Here is a 16202-nt window from a genome sequence, read left to right on the forward strand (position 1 = left end):
CAAAAACCACAGGATTATCTCAATAGATGCAGAAAAGGCCTTTGACAAAATTCAACAACCCTTCATGCTAAAAACTCTCAATAAATTAGGTATTGACGGGACGTATCTCAAAATAATAAGAGCTATCTATGACAAACCCACAGCCAATATCATACTGAATGGGCAAAAACTGGAAGCATTCCCTTTGAAAACTGGCACAAGACAGGGATGCCCTCTCTCACCGTTCCTATTCAACATAGTGCTGGAAGTTCTGGCCAGAGCAATCAGGCAGGAGAAGGAAATAAAGGGTATTCAATTAGGAAAAGAGGAAGTCAAATTGTCCCTCTTTGCAGATGACATGATTGTATATCTAGAAAACCCCATTGTCTCAGCCCAAAATCTCCTTAAGCTGATTAGCAACTTCAGCAAAGTCTCAGGATACAAAAACAATGTACAAAAATCACAAGCATTCTTGTACACCAATAACAGACAAACAGAGAGCCAAATCATGAGTGAACTCCCATTCACAATTGCTTCAAAGAGAATAAAATACCTAGGAATCCAACTTACAAGGGATGTGAAGGACCTCTTCAAGGAGAACTACAAACCACTGCTCAATGAAATAAAAGAGGATACAAACAAATGGAAGAACATTCCATGCTCATGGGTTGGAAGAATCAATATCGTGAAAATGGCCATACTGCCCAAGGTAATTTATAGATTCAATGCCATCCCCATCAAGCTACCAATGACTTTCTTCACAGAATTGGAAAAAACGACTTTATATGGAACCAAAAAAGAGCCCGCATTGCCAAGTCAATCCTAAGCCAAAAGAACAAAGCTGGAGGCATCACGCTACCTGACTTCAAACTATACTACAAGGCTACAGTAACCAAAACAGCATGGTACTGGTACCACAACAGAGACATAGATCAATGGAACAGAACAGAGCCCTCAGAAATGATGCCGCTTATCTACAACTATCTGATCTTTGACAAACCTGACAAAAACAAGAAATGGGGAAAGGATTCCCTATTTAATAAATGGTGCTGGGAAAACTGGCTAGCCATATGTAGAAAGCTGAAACTGGATCCCTTCCTTACACCTTATACAAAAATTAATTCAAGATGGATTAAAGACTTAAATGTTAGACCTAAAACCATTAAAATCCTACAAGAAAACCTAGGCAATACCATTCAGGACATAGGCGTGGGCAAGGACTTCATGTCTAAAACATCAAAAGCAATGGCAACAAAGCCAAAATTGACAAATGGGATCTAATTAAACTAAACAGCTTCTGCACAGCAAAAGAAACTATCATCAGAGTGAACAGGCAACCTACAGAATGGGAGAAAATTTTTGCAACCTACTCATCTGACAAAGGGCTAATATCCAGAATCTACAATGAACTCAAACAAATTTACAAGAAAAAAACAAACAACCCCATCAAAAAGTGGGCGAAGGACATGAACAGACACTTTCAAAAGAAGACATTTATGCAGCCAAAAAACACATGAAGAAATGCTCATCATCACTGGCCATCAGAGAAATGCAAATCAAAACCACAGTGAGGTACCATCTCACACCAGTTAGAATGGCCATCATTAAAAAATCAGGAAACAACAGGTGCTGGAGAGGATGTGGAGAAACAGGAACACTTTTACACTGTTGGTGGGACTGTAAACTAGTTCAACCATTGTGGAAGTCAGTGTGGCGATTCCTCAGGGATCTAGAACTAGAAATACCATTTGACCCAGCCATCCCATTACTGGGTATATACCCAAAGGACTATAAATCATGCTGCTATAAAGACACATGCACACGTATGTTTATTGCGGCACTATTCACAATAGCAAAGAGTTGGAACCAACCCAAATGTCCAAGAACGATAGACTGGATTAAGAAAATGTGGCACATATACACCATGGAATACTATGCAGCAATAAAAAATGATGAGTTCATGTCCTTTGTAGGGACGTGGATGAAACTGGAAAACATCATTCTCAGTAAACTATCGCAAGGACAAAAAACCAAACACCGCATGTTCTCACTCATAGGTGGGAATTGAATAATGAGAACTCATGGACACAGGAAGGGGAACATCACACTCCAGGGACTGTTGTGGGGTGGGGGCAGAGGGGAGGGACAGCATTAGGAGATATACCTAATGCTAAATGACGAGTTAATGGGTGCAGGAAATCAACATGGCACATGGATACATATGTAACAAACCTGCACATTGTGCACATGTACCCTAAAACCTAAAGTATAATTAAAAAAAAAGAAAAAAAAAAGGAAAGTACAAATCCTATGTTTGCAAAATATTTTTGTGAACATATAAATTTTTCATTTACCATTGTCAAACTGTAAACTAAGCTTTGAGAATTACTATCCTTATGATTAAAATAACCATAATTTATAACAAAAAAAAAAGTGTGTCTGTGAGGGAGTACTTGTATATTCACTAAATATCTTTCGAAGGATACAAGAGAATCTGGGGACAAAGGTCACTTCTAGTGAGAGGATATGTGTGGCTGGGGAGTGAAGGGAGAAGACTTTTCCCTTTTGGGCCTTTTGAATTTTGTATAATGTGCAAGTATGTTTTAACTTAATTATAATGTATTAGTAGTATTATATACATATTTTCTTAAATGGCTATATAAACACCTGTATCTTTGAGAAGACTTAAGGCTTCTTATGCCTAGAAGTAGATGGTTATGATTATTCTAGCATGTTTTGGTGAATTCGCCAAATTCCAATTTACTTTCCCTGTTAGAATAACCCAGTATTTTCTGGAAATATTCAACAGGGAGGAAAAAATACTTGATTCTGTTTTAATTGTCTTCTTGGACTCAGAAATGGAAAAATATATACAACTGGCCCTCTGTATCCGTGGGTTCAGCATCTGTGGATTCAATCAATTCCCAATCAAAACTATTTAGAAAAAAAATACATCTCTACTGAATATGCAGACTTATTTTTCTCATCACTAGTCCCCCAATAATATAACAACTATTTACATAGCATTTACATTGTACTAGATATTATAAATAATTTAGAAATTATTTAAGGTGTATGGGAGGATGTGCAAAGGTTATGTGGAAATACTACACCACTTTATATCAGGGATTTGAGCATCCTCGGATAGTGATATCATTGGGAGGTCCTGGAACCAATCGCCCATAGATAATGAGGGATGAATGTGTACATACATAAAACATTGTCACTTTAAGGATCATTTTTGACGCTTGTTTGCCTGCTAAAGGTATTTCTGATACTTTCAAAACCGACAGACTCTCTACATATGACAGGATATACCAATAAAGTAGTATTCAACTCTCAAAACGACGAGCTAATATAAATTAATTCAAAAACTCTATCTTCATTATTTGGACTAATGTCACCACCCTACAACACTTGTGCCTAATTTCTACAGTACCAGAAGTCAACAGGGTTAAGTATACCCTAAGCCTTGGAAAAAAGGGTAGATCATCCTTTAAGAATAAAAAAAAATCAACAAAAATGATGCTAGAGACATTCAAAATCTTTTTATAACAACGGTTCTTAAACCTTTCTTATGGTCCAAAACTTGTGAGGATTATATTACAACCCCATCAGTTACAGTCGTTGGGCACCACCATATCTCCTGGGCTGAAATCAGAACGTATATTAAGGTTTGAAAATGCCTCCTCTCTTACGGAACACTTTCTTCTCCAACAGAAGAATCACATGCAGGCTCAAGAAAATATGACTCCTGTGTCCAAGACTTAACTGTAACAAAAATTAACATATTAGCTTTCATTTAAAAATAAAATCTCGGCCAGGCGCGGTGGCTCACACCTGTAATCTCAGCACTTTGGGAGGTCTGGGTGGGCGGATCACCTGAGGTCAGGAGTTAGAGACCAGCCTGGCCAACATGGTGAAAACCCATCTCTACTAAAAATACAAAAATTAGCTGGGCGTGGTGGCAGGCACCTGTAATCCCAGCCACCGGGGAGGCTGAGGCAGGAGAATCGCTTGAGCCCGGGAGGCGGAGGTTGCAGTAAGCCAAGATCGCGCCATTGCACTCCAGCCTGGGCGACAGCAAGACTCTGTCTCAAAAAAAAAAAAACAAATAAAATAAATAAATAAATAAAATCTCTCATCATACTGTTTCACCTAAAGTCTGGATTCAAATCTCCAACTGCCTACTACCCAACTCCACATGGATATCGAATAGTCATCTATTCTTGAACTTAACATATTAAAAATAGAACCCTTAATATCCCCCCCTCTCAAATCTGCTCCTCCCAACAGTCCCTAACTCAGTAAACAGAACCATCCTCCTCCCAATTTCTCAAGCCTGAAATAAAGGATTCATCCTTGATTTCTTTTTTCCTTAATAACCTACATCCAATTTGTTGACTTTGCCTTTATAATATATTCCCAAGCTGTCCTTTTCTTTCCATTTCCATTACCACCATTCTTGACCAAACCACCAACTCCTTTAGACTATAATAGCTTCCTAAATGCTCCAGCCACACTGGCCTTCTGTCCTTCAACATTTCAAACTTATTTCCATTTTGCGGCCAAGCCATTCTTTCTGCTTAAAATATTCCTCCCACGAACTCACCACCTAATCAAGAATAACCCCACCCTCACTTACAATCATTCTGTATAGCAGTACCCTATATTTTTCCCCCACCACATTTATCACCATCTGGAAATTAGCTTATGCACTTATTGCCCACGACCTCTCACTAGACTGTGAGCTCCATGAGAGCAGGAACCATGTTCATTGTACCTAGAACAGATACACCTATTCTGGTATCTATTTTTTCTTTTTTTTGAGATGGAGTCTTGCTCTGTCTCCAGGCTGGAGTGCAGCGGCATGATCTCAGCTCACTGCAACTAATTGAAGGACAGAAAACCAAACACTGCATGTTCTCACTCATAAGTGGGAGTTGAACAATGAGAACACATGGATACAGGGAGGGGAACATCACACACCGGGCCCTGTTGGGGGGTGGGGGACTAGGGGAGGGATAGCATTAGGAGAAACACCTAATGTAGATGACGGGTTAATGGCTACAGCAAACCACCATGGTATGTGTATACCTATGTAACAAACAGCACATTCTGCACACGTACCCCAGAACTTAAAAAAAAAAAAAAAAAAAAAAGCTAGTGTGTGTGATTCACTCCCATTACCTTACCTCTAACCATCAACAGGTAACCAACAACAGGCCAGAAAGTTAAGACTCACCTGTCCACATTGCTAAGCAAGGAAAACTAGGAGCACAGGCCCAGACAGCTCATGTGTAACATGAACTGAGGAAAAATAAACCTCTGAAATAAGCCACTGAGATTTGGGTGCTGTTTGTTACTACAAAATCACCTAGTCCATCCAGACTGATGAACTGTTCAAGCAATGCTGTGGGCACAGAATGATTCAGTCAGTCCCACTAAGTGGTTACTTGCAATGTAAACTGATGTCACTAGATACACATATTTAATTCCTCTCTTATTACAGTTGTCCCTCAGTATCTGAGTACGACTGGTTCCAGGACCACCTCAGATACCAAAATTCATGGATACTCATGTCCCCTAGTCAGCCTTCTGTATTCATGGCTTCCATACAGAGAACCCATGGATGCTGAGGGTAGACTGTATTACCTAGTTTCCAACAGGTCTGTCAACAAGGATCGAAAAAACTGTTTACATGGAGTTTTAAGGAATTCTTGTCTCTAATGCTATTTTTCACTAAATGGATAATTCACTCAAACAATGAATGCCACCCATACAGGCTTCTTGAAAAACCGTCTGCCAGACTTTCTTCAACTGGAAACATACTTTGTAGGCAAGAATAACTGCTTTTTGTTTCCTTATTTTCTATACCAACTATTCAATAATTAAGTAATTATTGAGTCCAGGCCACTGTAAGGGAAAAGAATAGAAAGGTAGGTTGGCTAAAATGCAGAAGTCCCTGAATGCTAGGTCAGGAATTTGGACTTTATCTTGTAGACAAAATAGACTTACTGAGAAACTTTGTATACGAATTATATGTGAAAAAACTATTCTTGACCATTATTTATATTGCAGTTGTGGAACAGGAAAGCGAAGAGGGACAGTTTTTTTTTTTTTTTTTTTTTTTTTTGCCTTTAAGATGGAGTCTCGCTCTGTTGCCAGGCCAGAGTGCAGTGGTGCAATATCGGCTCACTGCAACCTCCGCCTCCCGGGTTCAAGTGATTCCCCTGCCTCAGCCTCCTGAGTAGCTGGGGCTACAGGCGTGCATCACCACACCCAACTAATTTTTTGTATTTTAGTAAAGACAGGGTTTCACCATGTTGACCAGGATGGTCTCCATCTCTTGACCTTGTGATCCACCCACCTAGGCCTCCCAAAGTGCTGGGATTACAGGCATGAGCCACTGTGCCTGAAGAGTGCCAGTTTTTAAATGCTGTGCCATGAATCCTCCATGGATGAAAGGCCAAATTTTAATCAATATATATAATTCATTTTTGCTACAACAGTAAATGTCCTGTTATTGATTATATTAAGTGGCACAGAGAATAGCTAGGACATAGGTTTTTGAAAGTAAGAGTAAAATGCATACTGAAATGTCAAGCTGGCACTTAAGTATGTGGTGATGGTCAAAATCTTACTCTGTGAGTAAGAGGGGCAGCCAGGGCAGTAATCGCTTAATAGTTCTGAAAGGCAATTAAGTGAACAACAGACACTTTGCTACTGCTGGGAGGTATTTTTATATTGTAGGAATGATGGGTTGTACTCTGGTTGGTTTGCATTTTGAATTCCTTCAAGACACTCAGAGCATCTGCACAATACTCCAACAAACTTTGTCTTTCCCCAGCAACCCATTCCTTCATTTCTTTACTCGTTCAACGAATATTAAGTACATGTTACAGACTAATTACTGTTCTACGCACTAGGGAAACATCAGTGGACCAAACAAAAATCCCTGCTGTACTGAAGCTTATATTCTATTGGCCTTTAAATTCCATCCTAAGATTTCTTCCTCAACCCTATAAGTAGCTTTTAAAAATGCCTTTAGAAGAAATAATCTGTGATTAATCATACTAAGATGTAAAAGACTATCCAGAGGCCTCTTCCCCACAGGTCTCCCTCCTGCCCCAAAGAACTCCCCTCAAAAAGTAACTATTTTATAGATTCTTGACCTTGGAGATAATTTCAGATGAGATTAAATCACTTGCCCAAGAACACTTAGTTACTAACAGGCTTAGCGTTGTGACTTATAGTAATAGTGCCTTTCCCACTGTAACACCAAGCTGTGCATCTTAAGAGTATGCTAGTGAGCAGAGGAGATGCTAGAATGAGCATCTCATGACTCATACATAGGTGGTAGGTTTCTGGGTGACTTGCTCAAGGCAAAAAGAATTTCAGACAGTATATAAAACTGAAGGAGAGAGAGGTGGTTACAGGAAGCCAAAAAGGGAGTCCTTTCAGAATACCTTTTCTCCCATTTCTACCCTCATCATGCCCCAAGAACAAGAATGGTAAATATAATGCAGAAGTCTCCAAAGTTAAGGGGTATTAAGCTGGTAGTGAAAAAATACTTAGATGAACAAGAAATAGTAAACACAGCATTTGAACCTGGCAAAGAAAAGTCAAATTACACCAGGCATGGTGGCTCACGCCTGTAATCCCAGCACTTTGGGAGGCTGAGGCGGGCAGATCACCTGGGTCAGGAGTTCAAGACCAGCTTGGCCGACATGGCAAAACCCAGTCTCAACTAAAAATACAAAAATTACCCAGGCGTGGTGGTGGGCGCTTGTAATCCCAGCTACTCAGGAGGCTGAGGCAGGAGAATAGCTTGAACCCGCGAGGCGGAGGTTGCGGTGAGTCAAGATCTTGCCACTGTACTCCAGCCTGGGAGACAAGAGCAAGACTCCGTCTCCAAAAAAAAAAAAAAAAAGTCAAATTACACCCTTCCAATTTAAAAAGTGTATGTTCCCAGTAAAAGTACCATTTGTATTACATTTAAGGTCTTTAATTAAAAAAACATTATATTCCCAAATACATTTTCCAGAAAGCACCAAATTAACTAACATAGATCAACAAATATAATGACTGATAAAACATCAACATAATATTGACTAATGTAATGTTATGATGCATCTTGTTACTAGACAATACTTTTTTTTTTTTTTTCCTGAGACAGGGTCTTGCTTTGTCACCCAGGCTGGAGTGCAGTGATATGATCATGGCTCACTGCAGCCTCCAACTTCTGGACTCAAGGAATCCTCTCACCTCAGCCTCCCAAGGAGCTGTGACTACAGGTGCATGCCACTACATCTGCCTAATTTTATTTTATTTTATTTTTGAGATGGAGTCTCACTCTGTCGCCCAGGCTGGAGGGCAGTCGTGCGATCTCGGCTCACTGCAACCTCTGCCTCCTGGGTTCAACCGATTCTCCTGCCTCAGCCTCCCAAGTAGCTGGAACTACAGGCACGTGCCATCATGCCCAGCTAATTTTTTGTATTTTAAGTAGAGACTGGGTTTCATCGTGTTAGCCAGGATGGTCTCGATCTCCTGACCTCGTGATCCACCTGCCTCAGCCTCCTAAAGTGCTAGGATTACAGGCATGCCCACTGGCCCTAATTTTAAAATGTTTTGTAGAGATGGGGTCTTGGTATGTTGCCCAGGCTGGTCTCAAACTTCTGGGCTCAAGCTTTCCTCCTACCGTTGGCCTCCCAAAGTGCTGGGATTACAGGTGTGAGCCACACCGGTCTGCTGCTGCACTGAAGAGCAGTGGCACAATCTCGGCTCACTGTAGCCCTGACCTCTTGGGCTTAAGCGATCTTCCCACCCCAGCCTCCCAAGTAGCTGGGACTACAGACACATGCCACCATGCCTGGCAAAATATTTTAAATTTTTTGTAGAGATGTGGTCTCGCTATGTTGCCTAGCCTGCTCTCGAACTCCTGGCTTCCAGAGATCCTCCTGTCTTGGCCTCCCAAAATGTTGGGATTACCAACCATGCCTAGACCCGCCATCCACCCTTCTATTCAGTGCCCTACATAAATCCTGCAATTGTTGGTTTTTTGCAAAAGCTTTACCCAGTTCAGTTCTGCATTCATCCACTGTACTAATGAAGAGTGTCATATATATTTTTTGTTGTTAATCTCATAACCCAAACTAGATTAATCTCCCTAAGGTTGGTTGCCCTGGCACATTTCTTATTTTTATTATTTTTTATTTCAATAGGTTTTTGGGGAACAGGTGGTGTTTGGTTACATGAATCAGTTCTTCAGGGGTGATTTCTGAGATTCTGGTGCACCCATTACCCAAGCAGTGAACACTGTATCCAATGTGTAGTCTTTTATCCCTCATCCCCCTCCCACTCTCTTTCTACCAAGTCCCCAAAGTCCATAGTGTCATTCTTGCAGCACATTTCTTTTGTATAGCCAATTGGGTCTACCACCCTGTTGGGCATACAGGCAATCGAAAGCTTTGTAACTGATGAATGACATTCAAAAGCTCTGCTATAGGTAAGTATAAACTGCTGATTTCTTACTAAGTGATTTTGCTTTTGAACTTTATTCCTTGTCAAGGAGGTATTAGTTTAAGTATAACCATTTCAAGTACAGAATAACCACTCAATAAGTTTTAGGGATGAAAACATGTAACATATAACTTTTTATTTTAAAGTAATACATAAGTTGCTAAGACTAACACTTTCAAAACTTTCAGGAAAGGATATAAAGGAATTTAAAACATAAATTATAACACACATAAAGCATATGAACTCCATTTATCTTAAAATAGTCAATGGATTTTTTGTTCAGGCACAAACCTTAAGTATAATCATCAAGAGCAGAAAATTTGAATGAATGGTGTGTGAATGAATGTATGTGTACACAAAAGCACACTCAGGTCTCCGAAGTTGAAGTAAATGAAATGAAAGGGCTTTGTAAACTAAAAAGAGCCACAGATAAAGGAGGTAGTAGAGCAGCAGAGTTAAAAGCGTGGAGCCAGCCTGCTCGGGTGTTAATTATATTAGCTGTGTAACCCTGCACGGTACACGTTACAATACTAAAATTCCCTGTGCCTTAGTTTCTTCACTGTCAAAATGGGGACAACAGTATATATCCCAAAGCAAAGCTCTTAATACGCCTAGCGCATAGAAAGCACAAAATAAATATTGCCCATCATTATGATCACACTGGCTAATATTATTATTGGCTAATATTAGTCATTAGCCAAGTAAAAGCCTTAATGGATGATGTTTCAATTCAAGTCTGAAGCTGGCTATCCAAAGAAACTCCAAAAACCCAGCAGATTTAAGCTATTAGGTGGACTAGTTTCTCATAATTCTCGCAAGTGCTGAACTGATGATTATTACACAACTAATTTCTCTTACAATTTTTTTTTAAATCAGCAAAGAAACTGACATAGGTACCTCTGTTTTCAAGGAACTTTATAAGCTACAAGAAAACAAACCAACCCTTTGTTATCTCCATATTTAAGCAATTTAAGAGCGTAGTAAAAGCCTAGATACTTTACAGAACAACTTTTCAGAAAATACAATAAGGTTTTTAAAGTTGCAATCGACAATTCTTATGCAGTTATGTCAAGTTTTTGTCCTGCGAAACAAAAGCTCATCCGTCAGGAATCCGAGGACCCGTCGGAAAATAAGGAAATGCCTGGGCCGGGCCTAGGCGCTCTGCGGAAAACCTGTCCTCAAAGCAGCTCGCCCCACACTCGTTCTGTCCTTCCCCTTCCCCAGGTGCAGCTGTCGACTCCACCCGAAGATAAATAAGTGACAACAGCTTCCGTCCACGCCTCTCCCGGCCCAGGCCCCGGGAGCCCCCCAGCGCCCGCCGCCCAACCCTCCCCGCAGGGGCCGGCAGAGGGGCTCCGCCCCGGCCTTGCCGTCCCGCCCCGCGACCCGGCAGCGCTGCCGCGAGCCCGGCCGAGTCGAGACCGCCGCGGGGCCTGCAGGTGGGCCCAGGGCGCGGCCAAGCCCGGCTGGAGTAGCCCTGCCAGGGCAGGGCAGCTGCAGGCACGGGGCTCGCACCGGCTCGGCACTCACTTACCGGCGCCTCATGGTACCGCCGCGCCTCAGCCCAGCCTCGGCGCTGAGGATCAGCGCCTGGCAGCCTAGAGGGTCCCTCGGCCTCTGGGCCGAGTCCCACTCAGGGCCATTCAAACGCGGCCGCGCGCGGGGCCCGCCGGGATAGCTGGCGCTGTGGGCGTCTCGCGGGCTCCGCCCAACGTTGGCTCCGCCCCTCTGGGGGTCGCTAAGCGCCGGAGGGGAAAGGACGTGTGGCCACAGTGCCCCCTGGTGGCCAGAGCTTCGCACGGTAGCCTTGCTGCGGCGCGAGAAGTGATATTGCGATAGGAACTGAGGGTGGGTAAAGGTCAACGAACGACCGACCGTGCGCTAGGAACAACCTAGTGTGGGAGACCGTGTATTAGTGGTGTACCAGGAGGTGCAAACAATTTCCTATAAAGTTATGGTTCGGGGAGAGATTTATTCATTCACATCTATTTAAATACACTAAGGGTCTGGGAGCAGTGGCTCACACCTGTAATCCCAGCACTTTGGGAGGCCGAAGCAGGAGGTTCACCTAAGCCCAGGAATTCAAGACCAGCCTGGACGACGTGGGGACAACTACCCCCCACCCCCCACCTCCGCCCCCGTCTGTATAAAAATAAAAATGATACTAATAAACGCTGTAAGGCATAGTTTCTAAAAACATGGATTGTGGAACTATGTGACCTTGAGCAAGTCACATAAACTCCTAGGTGCTCTGCTTTCCCCTTCTGTAAAATGGGGATAATAACAATAGTATCTGTCTCTTAGCGTTGTGAGGATTAAATGAATTAATACATATAAAATGCTTAGAGGAGTGCCCGGCATATGGTAAGCACTACGTGTTTGTTAGTCATCATTTTTTCAGTTCCTATTATGTGCCAAACTTTGTGCTAAACTCTTAAGAGCACAAGAAATGCACATGATGCAGAACCTGTCCTCAGGAAGCCGGTTCAGTCTTGTTGGGATGGGGAACACTAAATTAGATTATGAGGTTAGGGTTGGGTCTGTAGATGATGAACTTTTAATTACTGAGGGCAATTCTCTTCATTAGAACCAGGCTGCTCACCTTCATAGATAAGCCACTGGTCAAAGTTAGCCAATCTGTGACAGGAGCAAGTTTGTCTATGGTGGTTCTCTCGCCCCTTGCAGAAACCAACCAAGCAGTGCATTTGATGGAAACAATTCCTCACCACAAGACTACATCCCTTGGCTTGCTTTTTCAGGCACTCATTTCGGAACTCTACAAGGCTTGCCTAGGGAGCAGGCTGCTTAAGTTTGGTTTAACAATCTTTTTGAAGGCCTGCCATGAGCCAGGCAAATTGTGCCTGGTGCTGGAAATCACCTGAAGCAGCTCACAGTGGCTTGAAAAACAGGAAAAGAGATCATTCCAATACACTGCAGTGATAAAAGGTATCTCCTAAATGCCGTGGGAGTTCTGAGCAATGGGAGGCCTGTCAGATAAACTGATGAGAACTAAGATGTCATCAGGTTGTTATAACTTTATGTATTTTTCCTCCCTAGTAGCAGAGTCCTTACTTAATAAAAAAAAAAAAAAAAAAAGTAATGTTGCAAATTTAGGCAAGACTTTAGGGCAGTGGGAAAATAGTTTTAGGATATTTGGCATAAGCAACACCTTTGAGAGCTTCTCGATTGTACCAAGCATAAGCAAGGCACATACATGCCTGTGTGTGGGGCCACATCTGTTAATAGGTGGTACTGTTGAGAGAGTCCAGCTAGGTGAGTAAAGGAAGCTGGAGCCCTAGGTTCCATGGATGTACAATGAAGAATATTTCCTGAATATGACTTCCACTAAGTAGATGTGTTGTTTTAAGGAAAATAAAAATTCAACACACATGGGTGAAGTCACTTTCTCTCAAGTCATTTCTTCATCATCATAAACAGGAATTTCTTGATGACCCACTATGCAAAAGGCACTGTGCTGTCCTCTCATCAGAAGAATAGGGTAAAAAGAGTGTACTATATGATCCTTATCCTCAAGGGAGGCTAAAGAGGTAAGACAAGTGATGGAGTCCTGGAACTCAGGGAATCTGCTGTGTTAACACAGAAGAATCTCAGCTAATACAAGTCCTCCAGTTGCTGGAGGCCAGAGAAGAACCTTGATATTCTCATTTCTGGAGCTTATTAGGGCACAAGATCTCAGGCAGGTTAATCTCCAGAGCCAAGTTATAAAGTTTGTATCAGTGTTGGGTAGCCCAGGCCCCCACATCTCATAATTTCACATAAAAATAAGGAAAACTGCCTTTGCATTGCTACTTTTGGAATATATACAAATAACATGAAATAGCATGTTATAAAACAGTATACAGTGTTAAATAAGTCTAAATATTAATTTTTAAAGTCTGGAAACATCTAAATCAAAATGCTCATGAAAGGTTTTTTTGGCATGATAGGATTTGTTGGTTTTCATCTTTTTGCCTATTTGTATTTCTCATTTATATAATAAATGTATTGCTTTTAAATTAAAGTGACTTTTTAAAAATCACTTTATTAAAGAAACGAATCATAGCAATTAGGAAATGAAGTAAGACTTTTCGTGTAAATGTTTTAAAGTTTAGGATTTAATTCTGTAATTATGGCAGTATTATTTTACTTATTATTTTATTGTTATCATTTTCTCCTTAAGCTAATCCTTAATACATCTGAATGGACTCTCTTTTAGAAAGAGATGTGTTTGTTTCTTAGTGTTGCTGTGACAAAGTACCACAAACTGAATAGCTTAAACCAACAGAAGTGTATTATCTCGCAGTTCCAGAGGCCAGAAGTCCAAAACCCAGCCTCCGGAACAGGACCATGCACCCTCTGAAGGCTCTAGGGAATAATCCTTTGCCTCCTCTTCCTAGCTTCCTCGGCTTATAGCTGCATCATTCCAATCTGTCTCCATTCATCACATGGCCTCTTTCCTCATGTGTCTGTGTGACCTCTCTTCATATAAGGATGCTATAGTCATCAGATTTAGGACTCCCTGTAATCCAGTATGACCTCATCTTAACCAATGTATCAGCCAAGAACTTAATTCCAAAGATCTGATGTGAGACTCTGGGTGGATACAAATTTGGGGGTGGGGGGAGGAAATTATTCTATTCACTGAAAGACTCTAGAAATAATTTAATCAGTAAACCCTTAGAACTGTAAATAGTACATTTTAGAGGGCCTATTTGAATCCATCAACATTTTAACTGTATAAACTGTGGGAACAAATCCTAATTGTATCACTGTCCTACAGAAATGTGTTGACAAGTACCCAACGATGTTCACAGCAACATTTCTCCGTAATAGCGAAAAATGGGAACAAGCTGAATGTCTATCAATTTGGGACTAATTAAATTATCTCACATCTACATTCTGCAGCCTTGAAAAAGAATAAGGTAGATCTGCATGATAGACATGGAAGATATCCAAAATAGATTAAGTAAAAAAAGCAAGTCAATAGACAGTGTTTAGTACATTCCTATTTACATAATGAGCAAATTAAACAAGTACGTTTATGTACATGTTTTAAGGAATGGCTTTATTTATCTTTCAAACACTAAAAGACACCTATTGTTCTCCAACTCTTCTGAATTTCATTTCATCCTTGTATTATTCTGCTTGGGTTGCCATAACAAAATACTGGGTGCTTTAAACCAGAGGTCCCGAATATTTTTGGCATGAAGGACCAATTTTATGGAAGACAATTTTTCCACAAATGTGAGCTGGGCAGGGAGGGTGGTTTCAGGATGAAACTGTTTCATCTCAGATCATCAGGCATTAAGACATAAGGAATACACAACCTAGATCCCTCGCATGCACAGTTCATAATAGGGTTTGAGCTCCTAAGGAATCTAATGCCCCCACCTTGATCTCATGGGAGGCAGAGCTCAGGCAGTAATGCTCCCTGGCCTTGGCAGAGAGCTCTTGAGTGTCTTATAAGGGCAATGCTATCATGAGACATGCACCCTCATTACCTCATTTAACTCTAATTACTTCCCAAAGGCTCTATCTCTAAATACCATCCCATAGAGGATTAGGATCATCCCATATGATTTCTGGGAGGACACAATCAGCCCATAACAATCCTCCTTTAAAAGACTCAGGTTATGGCCAGGTGTGGTGGCTCACACCTGTAATCCCAGCACTTTGGGAGGCCAAGGTGGGTGGATCACCTGAGGTCAGGAGTTCGAGACCAGCCTGGCTAACATGGTGAAACCTTGTCTCTACTAAAAATACAAAAAATTAGCCAGGCGTGTGGCAATGCCTGTAATCCCAGCTACTCAGGAGGCTGAGGCAGGAGAATGGCTTGAACCTGAGAGGTGGAGGTTGCAGTGAGTCAAGATGGTGCCATTGCACTCCAGCCTGGGCAACAAGAGCAAAACTCCATCTCAGAAAAACAAAACAAAACAAACTCAGGTTATAAAACAATGCTTTATATCGGAACTGATTGAAGCCTTTTAAAATTAGCACATAGGAAAAAATGCCCCAAAGGACCTTTATTGGTGGTTTAGTTACTTGATGTACAGACAGTTAGCCCACTTTCAGGATAGCTGAGATTAATCACCAAAAAGAATCCAGAGTAACTGATCTTGGAGAGACCTGTTAGGCCATTAGTAATGTATCATTATGACTCATGCTATGGTTGTCATTCTTATCCATTAATGAGATCTGTGGGAATGGCAACCCTTCCAACTTCCTAACCAAGTGCTGGAGGGAAGCTGCTATAATGGGAACTTGTTAAAATGTGAATTGGACAATAGGCCTCCTGAAATGAAGGAAAGGTAACTGCTAAGGAAGAATGGTATTACCAACATCTTCTCCCAGCACCATACTACTAGTTCATGTCGCTGCTGACAAGGGCATTTCATGACACGGCAGAGCCATGAAATAGAAATTGAAAAAGAATGTAATCTGTGTAGAAATGATGTGGTACCCCAACAGCAACTAGCAAGGTAAGATCTTACACAAAATGTTTTTTCACTAAAGGGGTTTGAAATGCAAACAGTCAAAATGGGTTAAAAAAAAGTTTCTGGCCGGGCGCGGTGGCTCATGCCTGTAATCCCAGCACTTTGGGAGGCCGAGGCGGGTGGATCACGAGGTCAGGAGATCGAGACCACTAAAAATACAAAAAATTAGCCGGGCCTGGTGGCCGGCGCCTGTAGTCCCAGCTACTC

The 16202-nt window shown here is 41.5% G+C and overlaps 1 protein-coding gene across 6 annotated transcripts in view; it reads right to left on the reverse strand.

Moving 5' to 3' along the window:
- The window catches only part of KATNBL1 (katanin regulatory subunit B1 like 1), a 66072-nt gene extending 54846 nt beyond the window's left edge, over positions 1 to 11226 (reverse strand). For 2 of the 6 annotated variants that reach the window (XM_063639075.1, XM_063639073.1), the window contains exon 1: positions 7749 to 7886. The gene's annotated coding sequence lies outside the window, so the exon portion shown is untranslated. Of the gene's footprint in view, positions 1 to 7748; positions 7887 to 11035 lie in introns of those variants that run through there. The other 4 variants (XM_055278604.2, XM_055278605.2, XM_055278608.2 and 1 more) reach the window with 4 other exon arrangements.
- Between the last annotated feature and the right edge of the window lie 4976 nt (positions 11227 to 16202).

This window comes from Symphalangus syndactylus, chromosome 5, assembly GCF_028878055.3.
Source record: "Symphalangus syndactylus isolate Jambi chromosome 5, NHGRI_mSymSyn1-v2.1_pri, whole genome shotgun sequence".
NCBI classification, from domain to species: Eukaryota; Metazoa; Chordata; class Mammalia; order Primates; family Hylobatidae; genus Symphalangus; species Symphalangus syndactylus.